We start from the raw sequence: 24,067 nt of genomic DNA, 5'->3' as shown, positions 1-24,067 counted from the left end.
GAAGACGGCAGTAGGAACTAAAATGTTCTCCAAGACCTTTGTCTAAAGTCACAGAAACTAGAAATGGTCAAGGCCTGAGGACATCCTCTTCCTTCTTGGTTTGCAGCAGGTGAGTGCACACCGTACGACGCCTCTCTGGTGTTCTGCTCAGTCTGGTTTTTAATACTCCGAGCCGGAGACTTCTACCATTTCCTATACTTGGTTCCTGTATACAGTTCCTATATTGCTAAAAGGTTTTCATTTTCAGGTGATTTGTTTTCCCTCAGCATTTAATTCTGTTGCCACTTAGTAAATTCTCCTACCAGTATTTACTTGCCAACAACAACTTGCAGTGTTACGACAGAGTTTACAGCTGTCATTTAAAGTAGTGGGGTCTGAAGTGACCTATGGTTCTTGCTAAGCAACTTTGCAAGGAGATAAGTACTCTAAATTTCAACCCCCCTTTTAGACTTCCATAAGAATAACAGTTTTCTAATGATTATTCCTTATTCTTGATCTTAAAAGTTCAGAAACATGTAGGTGAACTTGATCTCACTTTGAGAACTCATTCCACTAGACACGTAGATTATTTTTAATTTCTACTGTCTGGAGTTACCCAGCATTTCTTCCTGCACGACACGCTGCTTTAGCATATGAAAGACAAAACACTATTTGCATTTAGGATTACTGTTTTCAAATCTCATTTCGGTTTATTGTTAAATCTGCTGTAATTTCTCTCCAGCTATTCACATTGTTCTTTCTTTTACATCCTTAAAAACCCACAGGAATTAGTTTTGATCCTACAACGCAACGTATCATCTCAATTTTCCATTCCTTCTTTTTCTTTTCTTCTTTGCAAAAGGGGAAGATGTGTAGGCACAGTTGTAGGATTTTACATTTGTGGTCACCCTCGTAATGTTCTTCAGATTTTAGATTAGAAATGAATGCCCATGTTAGCCTGCATGACTGGGAGAAATAGCTAAAATATCAGCGTAACCGTCAAATGGTATTATTTGATTATTCAATTTTTGTTGTACTCTTTCCATCCAAAACCAATATAAAAATGTAGTAACAGAATGGCCATCTTCAGAAAAAGAAAGATTTTCTTTTGAACGCGTTGGCAGTGTTTCAGGTTGCTATTTTAGTTATCTACGTGACCTGTAGAGCTGATAATAATGGAAAATGACTCATTTTGAAACCTGTGATATCAGAATGAAAGGCAATAATTAAATATTTTTTCCAACTGGCTGCCAGCATTTAAAAAAATGTCCTTGTTATTTGACACAGCCAATATTCTTGCATGTATCATATATACTTTTGTGTGTGTATATATATGTACATACACATATCATATGACCTAAAAGATCATGAAAAAGAAAATCTCGAGCACTTTTGTGTGCTTGACCATCATGTTAACAGAACGTAAAGTTCCTGCCCCTTTATAAAATTCCACTGACAAAAGCAGAGACTAACGCACATCTGCCCAACGTAATCATTGCAAAAGACCCCAAAACTCATTAAAGGGTATCCTGAATATCAACCAAGCCCACATAATTCAGCTGCAACTTCTAGAGTTAGTTATATGTGCTTGTTTTAAAATAATGAGAGGTGAAGGATAGCAAAAGAAAGCCTTCCACTGTGAAAGGACGTGCTCAGTATCTTGACCGTAACATATAAGGTTTAGATTTCCTTTATACAAGAGAATCCTGAATGATGTAAAGGAATGTGAAGTGCCTAAGGGTATAAATTAGTATTCCTCCATGAATCCTTCTCTCTCGGCCATTCCATTTGCACAAGCAAGTAATAATGTATAACCCACTGAACATCATCAGATTTGTTGAAAAGCTTTTTGCAGTTCTTTGAAGCTCTGCATTTGACGAATATCAATGAAGTTATTAACACTGGTCCTTTCAGGTTACTTGGAATGCAAACAATCTATGTAAATGCACCCTATGGCTGCAGTTGCTGTGACAAAAGAAGAAATGATAAGGAAGGTAAGAAACTTCCCTTTGATGATTTCTCCTCAGAGGTATCACTTCCGTCCCATTATCCTCCTTGTCCCACTGTCATTTAGGGACGCAGCACACTGACTACACACCACAGATTCTCATGGTACCCCTCACTGCCTTTTTGCTTTAATCCCAGAGCTTCCAGTGTCACTCAGCAACATCAGCAGCATTATAAAGTACAAGAATTCACAGCATAACAAGAACGCAGACCCCATCCTTGGAGGCTGAGGATATCAGAGATTTAATAGTCACTGGGCAGAGCAAGTCAAAGTCGCTACCGCATACTTGTGCTGGTGCCCTCTGCTGAACTAGCCATCTGTTTAGCTTCTGAATCCCCCCCCAGGGAGGGTCAAGAGCCTCTGCCAAGTGCCAGATGCTGCCACCTCTTTATCTTGCACTTTACTTCCTTGATTTATTTCCTTTCCTAGTCTGTCTCAACAAAAAGCAGAACTGTGACCCTTTACTTCCTTTCCTTCCTCCAGCGGTACTTAGGTTGAAATTGGTTGTCTTCCTTCGTAACATTGTCACATCATATTTTACAACAGCCTTTTCTTGAGCTTAGGCAAGCAGCGTATGAGTTGAAGTGATAAAGAATTAAGAAACCCACATTTCATAAGTATTCCAGCTTGGATGTGTGTATAAAACAGAGAACCACCTAAATGAGCAATGTAATTTTTTTCCCTTTCTGGCAGATTTCCTCAAAACTAGAGAAGAAATGAAAGGCCGGGAGGGCAACACGGTCAGCACAGGTTTTCTAGGTCAAGTCAGTTCCTTTGCTGCATGTAAAAGCATAGCCTTACTCTCACTTTTCAGGGGAAACTAAACTGTAGAGGTGAAGCAGCTTCTCAGGTTCACATCAAAGCAGTGGCAAGATGAGGAATAAACCCTGTGGTCTGGTCTTCTGTCCCAACCGCTACACTTCATGCATCCTCCACGCCCGTGCAAGTTACAGGAGTTGCATTATGACTAAACTGCTATCTACAAATTTCTGAGGTAGAGCATTCTTACTACGAATAACAATTAGGACTGTTACACATCTCTGTAGTCACATTTCTGCAGGAAAGAAGGCTGAGAAATTCCTGGAGCTACTCTTGCTTAGTATCCCCCATACAGCGTCAGACGTTTTGTACTGGTTTGGTTTTAGAACACCCGATACAAGACTCATCCAGTGCATCTTCCCACAAATGGGACTATCGGCTTCCAGAGGAAAAATAAAAGTAAAGGACCAAGTAAGCCTTAGCTAATCCTGCCATATGAAAAACCGAATGAAGTAAGTTTAGATGGTTTTATATCAGCGTAGAACTGAAGCAGCTGATGCTTACTCAGATCTCAATTCGAACAGTTTTCAAAAAGTATATTGTTCAGGCAATTGCAGGAGGATGGTTTTTTATGTGTCATTCCCGGTGTTTTTTGAGAACAGAGCTATAAACAAAAATCAGTTGTATAACATGTAGCTGCAGTACGTTCTTGATAACCAATTTACAGAAAGATTATTTTTGGTGGAAACATGTCAAATTTGTTTACGTAGGCTGAGTTTATTTTTCAGAGATCACTGCTATATAGTAATTTCCTTTATTCTTTTACCAGATTCTGCATATTGTGTCTACTTTGACAGGCAAATTCTCACACATGCAAAACCCTACCTTTTTGCTAACAATTTCCCCCTCCACTTTTACATTTCTTTCAGCACAGTGTTCTCGGTTTCCTGTATCTCAGCACTGTGCTGGTAAAAAGCTGGTACACGACATTCCATCAATTCAACTTCAGCAGGAAGCACAGAAATTTGTGAGTTGTAAATGTAAATTTATTCCCATTGTCTATGTTCATCTATTTTTGGCGAAACGTCATCAAGAACTACATCATTAATTCTAACCTTTAAAGATTTGGGTTTTTTAGTTGAATGTTCCAACTATTAAATTTATTTTTAACTTAGTTAAAAGGAACACAGGTCTGTAAAAAGGAGTCACTATCTTTTATTGTTAATAAAATGACAAGATTTTTTCAAACGTGATGATTTGTTGGTTGGCAGCTCCTGTGATTTGTCATGCCATGTGATGATGCCTGCTTTTCTTTGATTCCAGCAGGAGAAGGAGGTGGCATTTACAGAGGAAGAAAAAGGAAGTTCACTAGAAGGAATCGGTAAGTTGAATGAAAAATAGTAACTAATAGTGGGATTAGCTCTCGTTACCAGATAGGAAGAGAAAGTATTTGTGGTTTGGCTAGTTAACTAGGTTTGATGTTACTTTGGTACATAAGCTACTGATAAAATTGCTAAAGAAACAGCAGAGAAAGGATCAGAAAGTGCTGTGAACACAGATAGACCTTAATTTGCATATTTTTTTAATACATTCAGTTCATTTGATTTTAGCAGGTGCAACATCAGTTTCTCAGAGATGAATGAGTTTATTACATACATGGAAGGCTACATGAGCAAAGTCAATCTTGCTTGTTAACAGAACTAAGGCATTTTGAGAAGCACACTTTCTGTTCTGTTAGGGAAGTTTCTCTCTGTCATGCATAAGGCTGCAGGATCTCCAGCCTTTGTCTCCAATGCTCTTGGTGTTCTGGGAGCTGTGCTAGGCAGACACATGCTGCCTGCGTGTGAAAACTGCATCTGCAATGCCCATTGTGTTACTGCAGCTACAGCTGTATGTTTATATATATCTATGTGAATACGTATAGATAGACTTAGTGTATGTATATGAACATCAAAGCACTTGGTGATGGAAAGGTATCATTTCTTGTTATGCATTTTTGCACTTACCTAATTTTGTTTCTTACAGCTAAACCGAGATAACGATCTTCTAACTCAGCAGCATGAAATGTGAGCATTGGAACTATGTAAGTAGCAGGAGAGGAAATTAGTGTTGACCCTGCAATGCTTTATTTTTTGATAGAGAGCTGTAATCACCTGAGCAACCCAAGGAAAGCGCAGTTATAGTCTACATTAATTGGCGCACGCATAATTGGCTACATCGTGTGAGCGAGCACCTTGATGTTGTGTACTGTGTATAGCCCCTACAACAATTAAACACAGTATATAAGGAAAACACAGTCTGTTTAATGGTTTGGTAATTTTGATATAGATTTAAACTCTTTGTGCTTTTTCATAATGCCATGCACAAGGAAAAGAGAAAGAATAAAAGTCATAGCGACAAGAACTCTGTAAAATATACATTGTCTCCAGTGAGATGTGTCTCTGCCCATGGCAGGGGGGTTGGAACTAGATCTTTAAGGTCCCTTCTAACCCCGACTATTCTATGCTTCTATGATTGTCAAGTGAATTTATGTTACGTACACAGTGAGGTGATAGCTTGTGTGAAGCAGTATTATCTCTACATCTAGGTCTCTGCAGGTCTTCAGAAGATCAATATAACCCTTATCGGCTTTTGCATAAAAATGACTTATTTTTTTCTGTCCTTGTTTCATAGAAAAATTTTACCCTGAGATACTCAGAAGTTTAAAAATGGCTCCTTCTCTTAGATTCCTCCATCAAATCTGATCTCTATACTAATTAAATCATCACGTCCACATTTCTCAGAGGACACAGCTTCCTGTTCCACCCCAAAAAAGGAGAAGGGATGTCCTTTTCATTTTACTGACCATTTACTGAGCTGAGCCCCCTGATCGCTCAATGCCATTTGAAGCCTTACACTCAATTCAGATGTTACAGGACAGGACCAGGAGGGCCACAAACAGCCCAGTCGCTCCTTCCCGAAACACAAAAAGGACCAGCACAATGCCTTTGCATGCTTGCAGTCCTGTATCTAGTCATACAGCTTTACACAAGACAGCAAAATTTTAAGTTTATTATGAGAAGGTGAAGTGTGAAAGGAAATCTTATTCCTGTCAGGAACCTGAGAGCTAGAAAAGTCAGCCTAGTGAGAGACAGGGACATCGTTTCCTGTCACAGAGTCACAGGACATGTTGACAAGTAGCGAAAGGATTTTATAGCTGAAGACATCTGCCTAACACCGTCAACCTGTCTTGTAAACTACAGATCACAGCTCCGAAAAGTGTGGAGCTGCAAAAGGGTTACTGCTCTTTGTAAACGGTTAGAATCTCATCAGAAAGGATTTTGCGCTTGTAGCCAAAACTATATTATAGAGTCACACATTTATCCTTCTGGGTGTTGTTTTCAAATGGTTCTCAACTACAGGATTGTGTCTTAATTCACAGAATCATTACAATGCGCTTTATCATTCAAACTATCCCATTCCCTTCTATTTCTTCTCCGGGTGCATATTTTAGGAAAGCTACAGAAGTCTTTTTTGGTCAGTAATTCCTCCTAGATCTTTATTTCTGTTATTATGATATCTCAACTCTATAACGTCTCCATGTTCTAAGGAGCAGCTGCATTGCTGAATGAATCACGCAAAAGTAATGAGGAAATTAAGCCCTAAATTTGTAAATCTGCACCATACGAAGAGATCATGCCAAATCTCATTAAAATAGAGTGCTAATATGCAAGAATAACAAATGGTTGTTTGATTGCTACAAAAAGAACATTGGTAAGTTTTTAAATCTCAGTAGACACGATCTCACTTTTAATTAAAATCTGTTTGTATGGTTATGCTTTTATACACTATCTCATTAAAATGTCAAAATACTTTATAGTTGTTCATTAGAAATCCAGGACTAAATTCCATTCCATCTCAGTTCTGAATGACTGTGGGTAGCGTAGATCTCAATTTATCCTTCGTGAAGTAGAATAATACTGGTTTTTTTTAGGCAGCTAAAGGTGAAAGAGTTTGAAAATTCAGTCTATAGCTGTTAGAACACAAAGGCCCCATTTTCATTTTAGGAACTCTAGAAATGATATCTCTGTGTTTTCTCCCACTTAATACTGCTGAAAATAGTACTTCAGTAATATTACTTCAGCAACCACTGTCAGATTCTTATTGATTTGTTCTGTCAGAAATAACTTGTAAGCTCATTTCTGTACTATTGAACCACCAAATATGGGAAACTAACAACCACATTATGGAATAGATTATCTATATTCTGTTCTTGATTATGTGGACAGTGTGTATATTTAGGGCTGTGTCACTGTTTAATTAGAATATTTGAAATGTGCTGAACAACTTTAATGCATTAAGCTTAACTCTCCCCAATTTCTATCCAGAAAGTCTCAGTAAGCATTCAAAAGGCGAAAAGCTTGCCTTAAATTTCAAGTACTGATTAATTACCAGTTGACAGGAATTTGACTCTTTTTTATCTCTGGCCTGTGATGTTTGGCACTAGCCCCATGATTTCAAGGGTATCAAACCTCCCTAAGGAAAAGTCACTCCATGAGCTATTCCTACATATTTCCTTGCAGTGCTATTAGTTCTAAAGCTGTAAGAAGGCACTTGCTTTTCTGGGTTTGCAAGCTCGCTCCAGCAGTACGATCAATATATTAGGCTACAGCGCTCAAACATGCTGTACAGACCTGAGGCAAGGTCCCTGGGATCATGCTGGTGCCTAAGCTGTAGGAGAAAGAGACCACAGCAAGATCAGTTATAAACTCTGATTACAGTCCCATTTCTCTTTTGGAAATTCCGATTTAACGAGAATGATACAACCATACAAAAACTTGCTGGGACCGTTCCATCCATACAAGCTGCACAGCAGTATATGCTGAAATAGATGTATAAATATGTTTTCCCAGTATTCCTGCCCCCCAAGTTTGGTGGTTTTGTTCTGAATTATATTCTTCCTGTTATTTACAGGGATAGCCTTAATTACCTCCTAATTTTCAGGCCTCCCCAGGGGTTCCTCGGTTCCCAATACCGGCAGCTCTCTGGCGGTGGCGGAAGGACTGCCTGCGGGAGATGCCCCGTCAGAGCACTGCCTGGACGACCTCAGCTTTCCATTAGCTGTCAGGGAAGGTTAAATGGAATTCCCTTTATTGAGACAAATACTTATACGTGGGCTTTGTAGAGATCAGGTTGTGGAAACTAATACACACGGACTTTATAGCTCCAATGAAGTGCGCAACTGGATTCCTTTACCACCACCTGCCCAGCAATATTACGCTTCAGCTCCCCATAGTGGATAATGCGTGAGAGGCCTGGCATTGATTTTTCTTTCCTGGGTGGATTTTAAAAGAAGTGCTTATTTTTGTTGTTTTTCTCAATGTGTGGATGCTCTACATCTTCAGGATTTTTATTAGGATATTAAGAAGGTGAGGATTTAAGTATGGTAAAAAAGAAATTCTCATTAAGCGTTTTAGCTTGAGAGTTCATTATGCAGCAAAAAATTACTGTTATTATCAAACAGACGGGCTGCTGTGTGCGTTCACTTCTGTTGTGGACATATAGACTGCTTGCTTTACACAAACTCCCATAGTTTTCTAGGCTGTACATTCACAAGTCTTTGACTTCTCAGACGTCCAACTGAACCTTTCAGTCATATACGAGTGTGATTCAGGTCAAGGTGTCCAGACTTGCAGCAGTTCTTCATGTTCTCCACTGAGATCTCTCTGACTTAAAAAGGGTACCCAAATCTGACAAATTCTTCACCAAAGCCTTTTTGAGCTCAGTGGAGTGGAAGAATTATTTCACTGCTCATGTTTCGCAGGTTTTTTTTTTACATTTCAGTGAAGCAGTCCTATTGTTTGCAACACCAAATCACTGTTGACTCATTTTCTGTTTGTGAAACTGCTGTGAACCAAGACTTCTTTCTGTGTAGTAACTGTTTAGCCAGTTTGTCTCCAGCTTACCTTTTTGCAGTCAATTATTCCCATTTATATGTAATAGTTTCTCACCTTATCGAATTACATCCTATTTGCTTCAGCTTGTCGATCCCACTCATCATGATTTGCTCAATTCTAATTACATCTTCCAAAACTCGTGCAGCTTTCACCTGAGCAGGGCATCTTCCGTAAACACAACAAGAATATTCTGTATTCTATTACATCACAGAAGCGGTCCAGGACTTGGGATGTAAGCATGTGAAGGTCTTACTCATTACAAACTTCTTATTTGATTTTGAATCGCTTCACACTATTTCTGAGTGCCATTTTCTAACCATTTCATATAATTTTTTGTGAGCCAATGCTCCTCTGTCCTCCTTAAGAGAGTATTAGATTGTCAGAAGCCTCGCTGAAGTCAAGATTCCATGATTTGATTTTGAGATGTTACTGTTTCTTATTAATCTTGTCATCCAAGGCCTTATAAATAATTTGCTCCAGTATTTTGCCTGATGCAAAGTAAAGGTGGCTGGCCCCTGATTCCCATCCTTTTATTTCTTTTTTAAGGTGGGCACTGTTTCCTTTTTCCTGGTCTTACAAAACCTCAGCTATCATTTTGGACTTCCTTAGCCATTTCACTGAATAAGCTGGCTGAAACTTACCTGGCACGTGACTTTTGAAAGCACAGGTCTTTTTGAACATATGCTGTTTCCTTCCATAGTTGAGCTTGATCATTTTGTTTTTACGTTGCTCATGTTAACCGTGTGGCCCATGTGATCACAACTGACAAAGAACAAAAACCCCGAGGCTCTGGTCTTGCTCACGTGACTTGATAACAGTTCCCTCACCCACCTGAGAGCGAGTCAGATCTTCCACAATCACCTTCCACAACAGCTTTTTGTTGTTTTCCTCTGAGGCTCTTCCATAGTTTTGTCTCATTTTGCATGTTAACCCTTCTGGATTTCCCCCACATATTGCAACAATCACTTTGTTGTCAGTTTTAGTAATTTACCCCGGATTCTGCTCTTTTCAAAAGGTGCAAGCCATTGACACAGCTCATAGATGCAGCCAGACTCTCCTGCCGGCTTTCTTCCTCAGTGCCATGGTCTGTTGGCGGCCTTCATGTTACTTCTAGAAGAAATGGCAAACTTCTCAGAGTGTCCTTTTCCTTAGGTTCGCTGCAGTGGTATTTGGTATTCAAACTGCGAGTTTACTGAAACTTACTTTCTTCAAGTCCGTTGGTTTGATTTTTCATCCTCCCCTTTTGAGGTGTCATTAACTTACTTAATGATCGCTGTCACCCATAGTCTCCCAGATTCCTTTCTGAGCAGGTACCTTGGTATTCCGGTTTTCATCATCAACAGTTCCTATGCTCTGGAGGGTTTTATTCAAATTAAAGCACCATGCACTTGGTCTTTTTCATCTGTTGCTAATGGATCTTTGCTGTGACACTGTTCTTTTCCTTTTCCTCTTGCCATTATCTGAACATTTTCACTAGCTCTGTACCTAATGTTCCTTTTCTCCTACCTATGCCGCCTGAACAAACTCTACATTTCCATAGCAATAACCACTTATGGCAATTTATTCATAAATTTGGTCATGAATATAATGACTTTCAGTTCCTCCTGTTTATTACCCATGTTCTTACATAAGCGTGCAGCATCCAAGTGCAATGCCAGGGAAACTTTTTCCTTACTATTCCTCTGTTGTAATAGCCAGCCAAAATCGTTCCACTCCTGCCCCTTAAATTTTCTTCTTTCCCCACGCTTTTGTGGTTTATCTGAACCCTGTGGTGTGATAAAAATAATCTGAAGACAATGTAATTTACACCAGCTGCAGGCAATGAGGAAAGATAAGAAACAGGAACAACAGACAGCTGGGGGACCAGCGTGGCGTAGAGCTGGCCGTGCGATCCTGCTTTGCTGTTCTCTCCGGTATCGGCTCGCCAGGCCAGCTTCCAGGCTGCTTTGTTACAGCACAGCAACGCAAAAAGACCACGTAACAAACCATCTCCCTGCCTGTCTGTGTCTCCAGGATTTGCTTTGCTTACAGAGGAGGGCTAGGGAGAATCCAACATTTGGACGTATCAGCTCGCAGTGGCCGTGCATCACAGTGCATTAGAAAGGTCATCAACCTCGGCCTTGTGGGGTTTTGCTGCTCTAAGCCATCGTGCTCCAGCCTTTGCGCAGCAGGAGCAGTGCGGAGGGGAGGCTGCTGGTCTCCCTGCATTTCAACAGGAGCTGTTGGGGCAGACCTGCTGCCTCGCTGTCCTCACGAGGAGAGTGGCGTTCCCAGCTCTCCGTCCCGGCGACAGCACAGCCAGGTGCAGCCTAGCGCCCGCGCAGGGAATCCAGCTGTCCCAGGCTGACCGGACGCAGCCCGCTGTCTGTCACAAAACAGAGTTATGTTGAGTATTTAAAGCTCTGGTCTAAGGTTTTGCTGATCCACATCTGAAACGGAACACAGAAACGCTGTGTAAATTCTGTGGTTAATTTAAATGTAATTTGTTTCACGTACAAGGCAAAAAAAAGAGAGAGAAGCAGCCAACCGGAGAACCTCTAATTATTTAAACATAAACAACGCTAATATTTATTTAAACATACAGAACTATTTGCTGTTTAAATATTTGTTTAGCTGTCTAATACCGCTGCAGATAAGTGACTGCTGAGTGAGACCAGCGTAGGAGCTCGAGGCAGTTGTGTTTAGGGAGCACTGCAATTCCTGGGTCCTTCCCAGGGTCTCTCAGCCACGGCCACGAGCTGGGACACGTGGAGCTGGGCAGACTGCTCCTGAAGGGTGCGGGGGGGAGTTTCATTGAATCATGGAATGTGTTGGGTTGGAAGGGACCTTAAAGCCCATCCAGTGCCACCCCCTGCCCTGGGCAGGGACACCTCCCACTGGATCAGGGGCTCCAAGCCCCATCCAACCTGGCCTGGAACCCCTCCAGGGATGGGGCAGCCACCACTGCTCTGGGCACCCTGGGCCAGGGCCTCCCCACCTTCATCGTGAAGAATTTCTTCACGATGTCTAATCTAAATCTTCCCCTTCCAATTTAAAGCCATTCCCCCTCTCCCTATCACTCCATACTCTCCTGAAAAATCCCTCCCCAGCTTTCCTGGAGCCTCTTTCAGTCCTGTGTGAGAATTAATTGATAAGTTTTGCTGCAGCTCGTTTGTACATTTAATTACTTTGTCAAATAAACCTGTCTTGTATCGACAGAGAATACACAGACAATCTCCAGACACGGATAAACACCCCGAAAGAATAAACGCCCTGAAAGAATGAACACTCTGAGTTGCAAGAATTTATTGATATGCTTAGTTGTCTTGTGAGATGTAGCTGGTTTAGGAGAAGACAACCAGACATGGCTGGATAACCTAGAAAAACATTCTTTGAGGACTTACACAGTTCTTTGTCTAAAACTAGTACGTGTACCCACTGCTTTTGTATGACGGGATGCCTTTTTGGAAGGGCATCCGATTTGGACCGTAAAATAAAAATATAATTGCCTTTGCTTCGATGACTTTGTCGTGTTTAAGATTTTACCAGGGGATTAGTGTTCCTCAGGACTTTTGTCTGCACTAAGGTCTCCGTGGAGCCTCCTCTTCCTCTCCTCCTCCTCTCCCTCGCCTCCGCCTCTCCTTTTCCTCTCCTCTTCCTCCTCCTCTCCCTCTCTTCCTCCTCTCCTCTTCCTCCTCCTCTCCTCTCCTCCCCCTCTCCCTCTTTTCCTCTTCTCCTCCTCCTCTCCTCTTCCTCCTCCTCTCCTCTCCTGTCCTCCCCCTCTCCCTCTCCCTCTTTTCCTCTTCTCCTCCTCCCTCTCCTCTTCCTCCTCTCCTCTCCTCTCCTCTCCTCTCCTCTCCTCTCCTCTCCTCTCCTCTCCTCTCCTCTCCTCTCCTCTCCTCTCCTCTCCTCTCCTCTCCTCTCCTCTCCTCTCCCTCTCCCTCTCCCTCTCCCTCTCCTCTCCTTCTCCTCTCCCTCTCCTCTTCCTCTCCGTCTCCTCCTCCTCTCCTCCTCCTCTCCCTCTCCTCCTCCCTTCTCCCCAGGCTGCACAGCCCCAACTCTCCGCCCGTCCTCGGGGCAGAGGTGTCCGTGGGCCCCTCGGGCGCCGGGCCCCGTTCCCGCCGGGCCCCGCGCTGGCTGCACCGAGGGCAGCGGCACGCGCAGCACCGCGGGGCTTCCCCCGCCTCCCCCCTCCCCTCGTGCCTGGCCCCCCCCGCGGCTTCGCACCTCGGGGGGCGTGAGGGGGGCGGGGCGGGGACGGAGGGAGGAAGAGGAGGAGGAGGAGGAGGAGCAGTACTTGGGCCGTGGGGCGGCTGCGCGGCACGCAGAGAGCTGCCCTGGGGCGGCGGGGAGCGGAGGTGAGACACGGGGGGGGGGAGAAGGAGGGGAGAGAGAGAAGAGGAGGAGTGGGGGGGAGGAAGAGGACGAGGTGGGGAGGAAGAAGAAGAGGGAAGAGGAGGAGAAGGAGGGGGCAAGAAGGAAGAGGAGGAGAGGGGGAGAAAGAGGAGTGGGGAGGAGGAAGAGAAGGAGAAGGACGGGGGGTAGGAAGAAGAGGGGGAGGATGGTGAAAAGGCAGAAGAGGAGGAAGGGGAAGAGCATGGGAGGGGAGGAGGAGAGGGGGGAAGCGTCTGTGTCCCTTGCGGGGCTTCCCCCACCCCGTGTCCCCCCCCCCCGGGTCCTCCGGGGGCTCCCCGTGTCCCCCCCTCTTCCCCCCCCACCCGGTTCTTTGGGGCTCACCGTGTCCCGTACCTTCCCCCCCCGCCCCGGGTCCTTTGGGGCTCCCTCCCCCCCTCCCCCCTCCCCCCCCCCCGTGTCCTCCGGGGCTCCCCGTGTCTCCCCCGGTGAAAGGGGAGCTGCGAAACCCAAGTTGTTTTCGTGGGGAGGGCAGGGCGAGGGCTCTGGGAGCATTCGCCTCCCCTTCCTCCTCCTCTTCCCGAGGAAAAGTGAAGTCACTTCCCCAGATCCCAAACGGAGCGCCTCCCGCCTGCCCGGCCCGGCCCGGCCGCCCCTGGAGCGCTCTCGGGGTTCACTTCAGGTGCTTCTCCTCTGTTTTTAGTGTTTGTCCACGCCTCCTTCCACAGTCAGGTCCTCCTTCCCTGTGATCTGGTGCAGAATTCCTCGTCTTTAGCTATTCCTTCTCTTTCTGTGCTTCCAAACCTGCGGAAACCATCTCCACTGGGCACCGTACTCGGCTCTGGGTTTGCAGAGCGTGGCACGTCCTTTGCTCTCGCTGTCTGCTCTCGGAGCCCCTTCCCCGGTCAGGTCCTCCTCCCCCCTGAGCCGTACAGAATTCCTTGGCTCTGGAATGTCAGGCTTTGCTTATGAACCCAGACTCTGTGACAGATGGAAGAATTCCCTCAGCAATCCGAGTTACAATAACGTCTCGCGCTATAGCTGTGCCGGCACAGAGCAGAGCAAGATCGGGGCTGCCAAAGGTATGCATTTCAAAACACACATACGATGAAAATGCTCTTGCAAATGTCTTCACCCCCATTAAAAAGACACCCCTCAAAACCTGCTGAAACCACGTGCGGTGGGTGCGGCAGCTCTGCGCGGTGCTCCTCGCTCTGTCAGAGCCCCTTCCACAGTCAGGTCCTCCCTCCCTGTGCTCCAGTACAGAATTCCTTGTCTTTAGCTATTCCTCCTCTTTATGGCCTTTAAAACCCGATGAAAGCATTCACAGTGGGTACGACACTGCCGGACGTGGGCTCAGCAGCTCTGCTGGGTTTGTGGAGCGCGGCACGTCCTTTGCTCTCACTGTCGTGCTCAGAGGGCTCCTGGTTGGTAGTGTTGTCAATAAACCACAACCTGCCGCGTTTCACGGCTACGTGCCTGTATGCATCCGCTCTTTTGTGTCAGAGGGGGAAAATATAAGATTTGAAGTGTCATCTCTTCTTTAAAACAGAAACAAACCCAGCAACAAGTAAGAAATCACTCACTTAGGTGGTTGCTTTTCTTTTTCACTGTTAAGCTGCACTCGCGCAGTCCTGTTGGTGACTCTTTGGAGTTGGTGAAGCTTTGGAGAAGGGCAGCTGTCCTTGCTGTCTCCAAAGAGTCATCGTGGTGATGTCGAGGCACCAGTTACTTATTGCTTTAAACTCAGGGGAGGTACGTGGGTTTTTTTTTGCCCGGATCTCTTGATGCGGGCCGGTATCCTGTCCGACTGACTCATGCTCCTCCTCTTAAGAGGATTTATTGGGGGTGTAAGATCAGTTCTGAAAGTTACACCTGCGTCTGTGTTTGAAGTAGGATTGTAGCCAATAGCATTTATGTGGCTTAGATGGGATGCTGATTAAGAGGTTCTTTTGCTGGTTAAGCTTGAAAGGACTACAAATATTACACACGGTAAGAACAAATTCACTCCAGTGTTGGAATGGGCGCTGCTGGAAGTACTCTGCAGTGTTTTCTTTAGGATCCTTACAATGAAAGCCATCGCTTGGGTAAAAGTGGCATCCAGTCCTTTAAAAAGTGATGCACAAGTTAATCCCCTTAATGTTAGTAAGGGGATTGCAGAGAGATCTACAGCCCAGTGTGGCTTTCTGTGGGAACCGAGCTCTTCTGTATTTGATGACAATTTGAGTTGTGGCTTTTCCTTCCTCAGTGTCATCAGTGGGACTTCCACAGCCAGGAAATGAGTTGAGAGAAGTTATCCGGTCAAAAAGTACTTTTATGTCTTCTTTTTTTTTTCTCCCCCCTTCTTGAGTTACTTTTTGGTCAGAACAACTTCCTGAACCTGCTCGCTTGCCTGGTTGCATGGTTGTTGTCTCCATCCAGAAGGGGAAGAAGTGTGTTGAAGGAGGAGGGCGTACCTGCGGTCCTGGGGCAGTCGCGTGCGCTGTGGTGGGTGATGCGCTTGGCGGGCTCACGGCTTCATGGTTAGTAAGCTCATTTAAGGAGGTGCAGCTGCTGGAAGAGGCGACCCCATGGTATATTGATCTCGTGCCACTCGTGGTGAAGGCAGCAACGGGCAGTAAGGGTGGTAGGGGCTCTTTTTCCATCAGGACTGGCTTGCTTTGGTTATGGCATCATAGTGTCATTTGTCTTTTATTTTCTTTCAGCAACATTACAGGGACTACTGCCTTTTAAGAGCCACTTCTGTGTCTGTGTGTCCACAGAAGCAGCTCTGTTCCCTGCTCCCTCCTTTGCATGCCCTTTCCTCCTTCTAAACTTCTTGTTGATTGATTAATTTAATTCCAAGGAACAATCTGGGGCTCCGGGATTCAGGTCTGATTTAAAAATAATCAGCTGTGTATTGTTATTACCTCTGCTGTGAATGGCAAGCTGTTTCAAACTTGACTGACCTTAGTAATTACACATCTTCTGATTACCAGTCTAGATTAATTTGTCCTTGGATTACACCCATCCTGTGTACCCAGTGGATTGATACGTTATATTGGCACTGCTGATCTTGGCGTGAAAGGCAGCAGCACTCTCTGACACGTTTTTTCATCCATTTGTGTGCAACACTGAACATTTCTTTTCCCCACTGACCGTATTCATCTTTCCTGTAACAGCTCTCAGCTTCTCCCCGTGTGTTTAGGTTTTGACCTTCCAAGTGAAAATTTAAATGCACATTTCAGGTAAAGACACTGAGCTTCGTAGGGGTGTCTTTAATGGGGGTGAAGACGTTTGCAAGAGTATTTTCATTGTATGTGTGTTTTGAAATGCATACCTTTGGCAGCCCCGATCTTGCTCTGCTCTGTGCCGGTACAGCTATTGCATGAGACGTTATTTAAAAATGAGTAGCAGGAGGTTGATTTGTTTCATTCATTCGACCCCTCAGTTATCTTTGAGTTTGACATTTCTCAGTCATTCAAGAAGAAAAAGGAAGACTTATTGAGTTATAGTCTGTGCACATGGTTTGAAGCCAAGTTCTTAGTTGGTTTAAACCCTCTGCATGTGCTTCAGTTTAACTGATTGAAGTGCTGTGATTTTTGCACTTGTGTTGACTTAGTGCTGCTGAGATAAAGCCTCGTAGGCTCAGGTATGTCGCTACTGCTCTGGCTTTTCTGTCTAAACAGGTCTTGGTGTCCCTTTGGCATAGAAGTGGGATTTTTAGCGTATTTGGGAGTTTTGAATTGATTTCTAGTATAGTAGACAGCTATTCGAGTGGAGTTAACGTTTCTATGCAGAACGATGCTCAATAAGCACAGTAGTTAATGGTAAAATTGCAGCCTGCACGTTTGCCTTTCAGATGTTATATTTCATTTTATATTAAGTTGCTGACAAACTCTTAAACAGGGAAGCTCATTATTAATGATGGTCGACAACTCCCTGGCTTAATTGCCCAAATCCTTAGTATCTCCCATGTGATTTCTAAGCAGGAAAAGAAAAAGGTCAAAGGGCAGAAAAAGGAAAAGTGAAAGGTATTTTTAAGAATCGCTGCGTTGTCAGTTCGAACGCGGTTTCAGGCAGCGACTGAATCTCGGGGTGGATCTTGAAGGCTGAGTATGGTTTCCACGTTACTGTTGGGCTTCCAGCATCCTACAGCGAGTCAAGGGCAGGAGTGGAAACGATGGGAAGGTGGCAACAAAGGCCTTTCTGAGTGCTTGCTGTGAACAGGAGGAAGGCAGGCAGGACGCAGACGCTGGTCTCTTTGCAGTTCTCCAAGCATTTGATAAGCTAACCCCATTTTTCCTTTTGGAAAGCAAAGAAAGCGAGAGTTGGAGAATCTTACTGTAAGGATTGGCTTTCAGTGTGAGCTTATTGTTAGTTAACGTTGATAATATTCGGTACGGTTTAGGGAAACGGGAACTTGAACTGTAAGGTTTTTACTTCGACTAGAAATGCACCACCACCCTCTCCTCAGCAATATCTTATTTTAAAAGTAGCGGCACTGCGATGCGCAGCTTTTCTCCTCAGTCCAACCACTCCTGTAGCGTTACGGCCTCACGCTGGCGTGATGGTCGCGTGTCTCCAGGTATTTTTGGATGTCTTTATTATAAATTCTATGCACTTCCTGAAATGTCTCCCATGTAAAACAGTTCAAAGTAATTCAGATATTTTGACTTGATTACTGCACTTTGCAGAAATCTGGAGTCTTGTTATCAACCACTTCAGCGTAAGTAAGATGGTTTTAATTTGTGCCTCTGTACGTGCAAGCTATTATTGTGCCTTTTTTCCCTGAAATTAAACAGTAATTTTGCTGAGATCCGTAGATATTTTCCAACATGTACATTTGTGTGCTTTGTACACGGATTGTGTACAGATTCTTGCAGTTACACTTAGCGACGATATGAGAAACTGTGCTGTATTGTTTTAAATACCTTTTCCCCAGCAAGAGCTCATTCTGTGATTTTGCAGACCGGTCTAGAGTAGCCTGAGGCTTACACCAAACATGATCAACAGGAGTCATTCAGTTTAATAAACACGATGCGTAAGAGCTGTTAATGGTGGCCTGGCCCAGGGGCTGAGGTAATGAAAAACAATACATTCTGAGCTGTTTTACGTTGAGCCCAGTGATAGTTTCACTGTGAGAAGGATCAAAAAAGTCTTTTTGTCATCATGTAGAGTTTATCCTTTAAAGCAGTTCTACTCACCAGATCTGATTGCTGGGAAAAAGCTGCAAAAACAAACCAAAAACTTTCTTTGACAGCCCTGTGCTAATTTAACTATGGAAACTCTTTCTTTCTTGTAATCACTGGTTACGGGTGGCTTTTTGAGTCTTCCCTGTGATACCTTGAGATGTACTTGTTCACGCTTTCGAAGAAATTTTAAAACAAGAATTTAAAATAGGGAGATGGAAAGATCTTGCCTGTCCTTTGATTACATGGGGCTTAATTTTTGCAACTTAGTTTTTCCTTTAATCCTTTAGGAAGAAAAAAAAAATACTGGTATTATGGATGTCTGGCATGAAAAGAAGAGAAAATGTCTCGGAAAAAGGAACGCGTGTTCTTTTTATTTCTCATTTCCCTTTTCAAGTAGTATGTGGAGGAGATACTCAGCCTAAGAAATTCTTAAGTGTTCCAGGGCTTGGTATGAAAATTGTTTATTAATTGAATTAACTTTTTTTTTCGGGGTTAATTGTTTTTTAGGCTTAAAGGCTTTTGTTTCGGGGTTAATTGATGTTTTAATGCTGCTTTTCCAAACATTACTTGTTCCTTGAATTACAGAGTGGATTGGGACTAGTTTGATGAGAGAAGCTGGTCACACAGGGAGATCTTCTTGAAGAACACTTTGTCATTAAAAGAAAAGTTCCTTCCTAGTTAGCGAAGACGGGCGTTATTTCTTGGTACGTGTCTGTAAGAAACTTTCACATGTGCATGTCTGTGATCTGCGTGTTGAGGGCAAGCCTTGGTTTTTACCTCTTGATCAATGATACCAGCAAATTGTTTTCATTCTGCAGCCTGTAAGTGGAAAAAGCAGAACAAAATCACAAAAAGGTTTCCCATCACTTTCTGATGCCCTTAGGTGGGATAGGTCGGTACATGAGTACCGGATAAATCTGATTACATACAGACCTGTTCTTGCCAATGGAAGATCCTTTTTCTGTGAGGGAAACAGTTTTAGCGTCCTGTATGAATTTCCATTCTCCGTTTTTCTAAAACCTCTCAAGGCCTTTGGAATTAGCAGTAGAGCTGCGTCATGGGTATATTTACAAAATCTTCCCTAGGCATGTGGAGTGCCGGCAGATTAGTTCTGGCATGCAGTGGTGTTAAGAGTTTACTGCTCAAATAAAAATCAGAATGCTAATTGAGCTGCTGCACTTCATGCAGTCATGCGTAGGGCTAAGAAGGACAGTAGTTATGAAGAAGGTCGTTTAGTGTGGCTTTTAATTGCTGTGTTCACCTTTCTGTAGTTCTCAATTTCAGTTATCTTAACTTGCATGAGGTTTCGCTTTCCAGTTAATCTTAGTCTTTGAAACAACTGATTTCTGTCTCCATCTTTTCATGTTATATCGGAATATTTAAATGTTCAAGTGACAGTTCAAGATCTTGACGTGGATCCTAAAGAATTTAAAGCGAATCATTTATGTGGAAGTACTTATTTTCAACAAACTTGGTTTCGTTTCACGTTATGAAGGGAATGTTTTTCTTTCTTGTGAAGTGTTAATACTGGACGGTTCTGATACAAAAGCAGTAGAATTCCAGGTGACTGTCAAATCAAAACTCATCGTCCTTGTCATTTTGGAAAGTCTGTAGCTGAATAATACCAGAAAGTGTCTGGTGTGGTTATTCGTTTACAACTCATGATTATGCTTGACAACTCCTAGAATAAAAACCTCGAGATTAAGAGATATAACTAAAGAAGATGAGATGGGGAGAGGGCATGAGACATGGCCTGGTGCAGCCCGGAGCGCAGCGCAGGGCTGACCGCGGCTGAACAGCTCTGGAGAAACACTATGAGAAATAGCAACCTCGTTTTCTGGGGTTGGTAGGATGGGGGTAGTTCTGTGGCTAAAGGCAGAACGTCGCCATTTCACGTTGAATCTGCAAAACCTAAGACTCCTAAAATGCACGTTGCAAACCTCAAGATAACAATTGTTGTGGCTCCCAGGGCTGGCTTTGGGGAAGGAGGATTTTGCCAGCCTTGAAGGTAGTTGGAGCCTGGCAGTGAATCGCCGTCTCTTGTGTTTTGCTGGGGTTGGAAGTGGCACTTTATAAGGCGCTTGTTTGGCAAGGAGAAGGCTTGGCACCCCGCGTCACTACTGCCTTGTGTCGCACTGCTGTGCCGTATGGTCTCTTTGGCCTTACAGCGTGTGATTCCTGTTGGAAATTATAGCTTGTGGAGAAAAGACCTGGTGTGTTTAATGGAGAGGGGTTGTTCCATAGGCTAAATTAGATCAGTGCTGTTGTTTTTACTGTTAAGGAATAAACCATGCAATAGTCTCAATGATTGCCTTACGCTACTGCTTTCCTCTGGAATATAGGTCACTGTTTTTGAGTGAGTTGCCACGCCATTCGGTAGATTGCCTGGCACTCATTTCAGCCCGAATGCTGCCCGCAAGCGTCGCGTAGCAATCGGAAAAAATAGGAAACCCAAGTCTGTCAAACTCCAGCTGTGAAAAACTGGATACTCTTTGTTGCTGCTTTATGTTTTCCAAATTAATTGCTGGCTGAAGAAGCTGAAGCATTTGTGTGTAGTTGGTGACAGAAACGGTGCGAGGGTGTCCTGGAGTTGCTTTACTTGCATTGTTTGCTTTCTCCATGAGGCAGGATGAGCTACTTGGCTTAAGCTAGTTGTTCAAGGAAACCTGTTTGCCAGGACTTCACCTGTAAGTCTGTTTGGGGTCTTTTTTAATGAGATACACACGCAGACTGATACCATCTCTCGAGTAGCTGAAGCTGCCTTATTTACACTTATTTGTTAGGTGTGCTTTTGGAGTGGGCTAGGGAAGAGGGAGGCTTTTCTTTTGATTTGTAGAACATAAAATATATTTCCTTAAGTTGTTTAAACACTAGTTGGATTATCTAGCATTGCTCCTGCTTGTAAACAGCATTAATTAATGTGTCAGCCAGAGACACAATGCTAGTGTGGTCTGTTCTTCAACCGAAGTTGCTTATGCCGCTACTTACCTGTCTCAGGCCTGAATAATGGTTTAAATAGCTGTTAAAAAGACTCTTTCTAGCCTTATTCTTAACTCTGGTTTGTCTGGGGTTTAGCTTGACCTCCGTGACTCTTATTTGCTCAAATCGCACAAATAAAAAGAGAGGAAGTACCCAATGTGATGGAGGCGCTACCTTTGCAGCCGATAACCTTCCTTGTATTCTTGCACACACCCAGGCTGGTATTTCGTCTGGCATTCATGGTACTTCTTCTACCCCATATGTACTGTCAAGATCAAGGGATTTTTGTTTTTAAACCTGCTTCTTATCTTTAATGCCTTTGACTTGCAGTTGCTGATGGTCGCTGCTGAGGAGGAGGGATGGTGCTTCTCCATTTGGCCGTGTCAGCTGCTCCCTTGCCTGAGTCACGCTCTGGTTAAGTACCAGCCGCGTGCCTGCCGTTCCTCCAGAAGGGCTCCTCGCCCTCAGAGTCTTAAAGTTAAAATAAATAGAACGAATATTTTCCCCGAGTGACTTCAAGCTATGAGTCTGTATAGTTTTTAAGTGGTTCAGTGGTTTATGCATAATCCAGAGGTTCAACTCAGGAAAGCTATTTCTCTTCTTTATAACAAATGTGTCAGTATTCATAATGGGATGTGTTTAGGAAGGACTGGTTGGAATTTATTGGGGAAAAGGGTGATGTAGTGTGTTTTTGAAGGAGAGCAGGCATTTTCTTGTTTATCTAGTTCTCTTTTGATTCTGTTTTCCTTAATTTGTTATTCCTCGGCTATAAGATTGACGTGTAAGAGCAGTCTGCAGGCCCTCGGTATCCAGGCACCCGGTACAACAATTAAAAACAGTTTGCCATCCATGAACAGACTAATTATTTGCCTTGCCTGCATAGTAGACGTTTGCTTTCACAGAGGAGGCAGGATTGCCAAAATAAGCAATGTGGTTACTTTCTAATTGTGGAGCTTTTGTTCGTTTGGTTTTGTTGTTGCTTGTTTTTTTTTTTTCCCCTTTGGAAAGACTTTTGTTCCTAACTTTGCTTTCCTGGGAATTAGAAAAAATTTTATATACCTATATATATATATATGTATTTTAAAATGTAGCGATGCATGGTTTAGCGGTTGATAGGAATGGTTGGACTCAGTGGTCCAGGAGGTCTTTTCCAGCCTGTGATTCTGTGATACAGCAGACATCGCTGCATTAGGTTGATTTTAATCTTGGAAAAGAGTATCAGTAAGCCAAGCAAATGCTTGTTTGGTGGTTTTCCCATCAAATGTGCTGTACCTGGTCCTTCACTGCCAGAGATGAGGCACTGGGAGACGATTTATGAGTAAGCAAACAGCAGCCGGTATGAACATACAGGCTTAGCTTCGTAGAGAAAGATTACATGAGGAGAAGTTCAGATTAGGGATAAAATTATAGTGCTGTTGTTGGCCTTTCAAGCAAAAGGATTTTATGACACCTGGGTTTAAATAAATGGATTTTATGCAGATTTTCTTCTGCACGTGTCCACTCAATCAGTAGAGACAAGGGGTTTGGAGATGAAGAGCCGTACTAATTCAACATAAAATATATTAAGAAATTTTATAAGGTCGTTTAGTTTTCCGATGAAAAAGCATTGGAAAGGCAAAGCTGTGTGTATTCGAAGCAGCGCTTAGGAAAGTTGTGCTGCATTAATGTTAGCAGCCCACGGGGCGAGCGCTCTGCGTGCCTCTCTCAGGTCTGTGGGGTTATGGGACAAGGGCTACAGTGACACAGATTTTTGACACTCTTCTTAGAAGTGAGGTGCTGTGGTCGAGACTCTGGTGTGTGTGTGGATCACTGTCTGTCCAGCTCACAGAATGGAACCACATCGCTTCAGTAAACTGGAAATACGAGTCACGTCGTGTCTGTGTTTACAAGTTCAGTTGTGATGCGTTGTGTTGTCTCAATAAAAAGGGAATAAAGTATGCTTTTTAGTGTACGTTTGCACTCCAGATGTCCCTTAGCAGAATAGCAGAAGATGAATCTCTGCACAGCCGTATTGGACATTCCCCTTCAGAAAGGTCCCAGAGATTTTCTTGAGGAACCTTAGTTCTGAAAATAGGTAAAACATCTTTAGCAGTATCTTATTTGGGGTTCGAGATTATCAGGCAAGCCATGCGGCTTTGAAAGCCTCTTTGACACAGGACCCAATTTTGTTTGTATGAGAAAAGAAAGTATGAATTCTCCTGCTCCTTATTACCTTCTTTCAAGAAGCTTCCTTTTAACACCTGTTTCTATCTGCACATAGATCGCCTTACCTATTTCTTGTCTTTTTGTGGCTCTATGTTCTATCAGGGTTTTTATTTGTTTTTTTTCATTGTAACGCTGAAACAAAATTAAAAGAATTTATTTTCTGGACCAACAGTGATCTTTGATGGGTAATTTTGAAATATTTGCTGAACAGACCGGAAGTAAACCCAGAAATGTCTTCTGACAACTGGTTTGTGTAAAAAGCATTATTTACCTTTGGTGATCAGTTTGATGAGGAAATTTTTGAGTCTAATCAGGTGGGCGAAGCATCTGCCTTCTGGGACGTCTGTGGCTCTGCCTTTGGTTGTTCTTCTTTGTGTGTTGCCCGCAGTGCCCTGTCCTGATCTGCCCTGCAATCCCTCGGCATCTGACACTCCCGAGGTGCCGGTGGTTCCGTGTGGGAGGGGGTTTTGCAAGTCTGGGTTCAATACAAAACACATGGAAGAGTTGGAGAGAGAAGTAGTGAGGAGCATTTCTATCCCGTGTCCCTTGCTCGGATTCAGTGCTGAACCCACCTGGGTCTTCCAGCATTGCTGCGAACTTCCCATGTTTTCAGCCGGGAGCTGCAGTGAACCTGGGATGCCTTCCTGGCTAGAAGTGGAGAAGCTGCAAGGTTTGGGTGTCCTAAAGCTTAGTCC

General features: G+C 43.5%; 1 protein-coding gene and 2 long non-coding RNA genes across 7 annotated transcripts in view; all 3 read left to right on the top strand.

The window, feature by feature from the left end:
- LOC128852903 (uncharacterized) lies at window positions 1–2,957 on the top strand. The gene is made up of 3 exons (XR_008451018.1): window positions 1–109; window positions 1,894–1,973; window positions 2,802–2,957. It is a non-coding gene; the product is annotated as an uncharacterized LOC128852903 (long non-coding RNA).
- Window positions 2,958–3,657: 700 nt separating this feature from the next.
- Window positions 3,658–12,141, top strand: LOC128852902 (uncharacterized). Its single transcript, XR_008451017.1, has 4 exons — window positions 3,658–3,773; window positions 4,070–4,127; window positions 4,772–4,829; window positions 11,881–12,141. It is a non-coding gene; the product is annotated as an uncharacterized LOC128852902 (long non-coding RNA).
- An 808-nt stretch (window positions 12,142–12,949) lies between these two features.
- The window catches only part of RABGAP1L (RAB GTPase activating protein 1 like), a 223,838-nt gene continuing 212,720 nt past the window's right edge, over window positions 12,950–24,067 (top strand). For 3 of the 5 annotated variants that reach the window (XM_054073599.1, XM_054073601.1, XM_054073603.1), the window contains exon 1: window positions 12,950–13,019. The gene's annotated coding sequence lies outside the window, so the exon portion shown is untranslated. Of the gene's footprint in view, window positions 13,020–18,872; window positions 18,893–24,067 lie in introns of those variants that run through there. The other 2 variants (XM_054073602.1, XM_054073600.1) reach the window with 2 other exon arrangements.

Source organism: Cuculus canorus, chromosome 8 (genome assembly GCF_017976375.1).
Source record: "Cuculus canorus isolate bCucCan1 chromosome 8, bCucCan1.pri, whole genome shotgun sequence".
Taxonomy (NCBI): Eukaryota; Metazoa; Chordata; class Aves; order Cuculiformes; family Cuculidae; genus Cuculus; species Cuculus canorus.
Note: the sequence above shows the minus strand (reverse complement) of the source record. Positions and strands in the feature narration are given on the sequence as shown.